The sequence below is a fragment of the Schistocerca cancellata genome, chromosome 4, assembly GCF_023864275.1.
Source record: "Schistocerca cancellata isolate TAMUIC-IGC-003103 chromosome 4, iqSchCanc2.1, whole genome shotgun sequence".
Taxonomy (NCBI): domain Eukaryota; kingdom Metazoa; phylum Arthropoda; class Insecta; order Orthoptera; family Acrididae; genus Schistocerca; species Schistocerca cancellata.
The window spans coordinates 528,591,475-528,593,059 of record NC_064629.1 but is presented as its reverse complement, the minus strand read 5'-3'; positions in this window follow the sequence as shown (position 1 = coordinate 528,593,059).

The window sequence follows — 1,585 nt, the reverse complement described above, 5'->3', positions numbered from 1 at the left end:
GAATGAGCCCTAATTGCCCGTATTCGTGATCCTTACGCGCAAAATATGTTGGGGGCAACAGAATCGTTCTGCTATCACCTTAAAATGCCGGTTCTCTAAATTTTTTCAGGAGCTCTCCTCGAAAAGAATGTCGCTTTCCCTCCAGGGATTACATTTTGAGTTCCCGAAACATCCCCATAGCACTTGCCAGTAACAAATCTAGCAGCCCGCCTCTGAACTGCTTCGATATCTTCCTTTGATCCGACCTGGTAATGATCCCTAACACTCGAGTAGTACTCGTGCTCTCGTCCCATATGCGGCCTCCTTTACAGATGAGCAACACTTCAATAGATTTCTCCCAATAAACCAAAGCCAACCATTCGCCTTTCGTGCTACAATTCTCACATACTCGTTCCATTTCATATCGCTCTGCAACGTTACGCCCAGATATTTAAACGACGTGATTGTGTCAAGCAGGGCACTACTAATGCTGTGTGCGAACGCTACGGCTTCGTTTTTGCTACTCATCCCCATTAATTTACATTTTTGTACATTCAGTGCTAGCTGAGATTCATGACGCCAATTAGAACATTTGTCTAAGTCATCTTCTATACTCCTACAGTCACTCAATGCTGTCTCCATGCCAGGCGGAAAAATTTTCGCCTTCCCACATAAACTTTTATTTGAGACGCGAACTGCGGGAATGTTGGATCAACAGGGGACCTTTCCAACTTTGGCTCTGAATCTGATCAGAGTTCACCCCTCATCACTTTCCAGCGTCATAACTCTGTCATCAATAATTTACACTATGTTATGTGGCCACACATACGAGATGACATTTAATGATATCGCATAGGTGGAAAGAGAGGATGTGAAATATTGAGTACACACACACACACACACACACACACACGCACACACACAGACAGACAGACACACACACACACACACACACACACACACACACACGAAGAGTAATATTAACTCGTCACAAACTCATGTACTGTACAGTTATTATTTTATTATCTGAAAATCGTCTCCACTACTCTCACTAAGTCACGTCGTACCTCATACTCATTTTCTGTTTTGAAGTGTCATCTGACATGAATAAAATTCGTCATCCTATGCCTCCTGAAACTCTTTCCCCGTAGAAAAATCGCAATCCTTAACCGAGGCAGCGCTTTCAGAAGGAAGGCAAAGTATCATAGAGAAATATCGGGTTAAAGGAAAGAATATTAAAGGACCTTAAAATTAGCTGCAGCTAATGAGGAAAAATTACCTTCGCACATTGTCGCGATGATATTGTCCCTTAAAAATTTATTTTAATTGGAAAACATTGATGTAGTGCTGAGTCCAAACCGAAAGTCTATAAACACAGATTAAATTTACAGTAGTTTCGTCTCTCCATGACACTGAAGATGTAACGTGGGTCTCAACGGGGAGGAAATGGAGTAGCCCATATTCAAGGACATTTTGTAAAATTGAAGTGTAATAATTTATTTAGCAATAAAATTTTCAAATAATGCGTCAAAAATTGTATAATGGTTTATTGTGTGATCTGGAGACGAGAAAAACACAAAAATGAGATGATATTTAGCTTATTTCT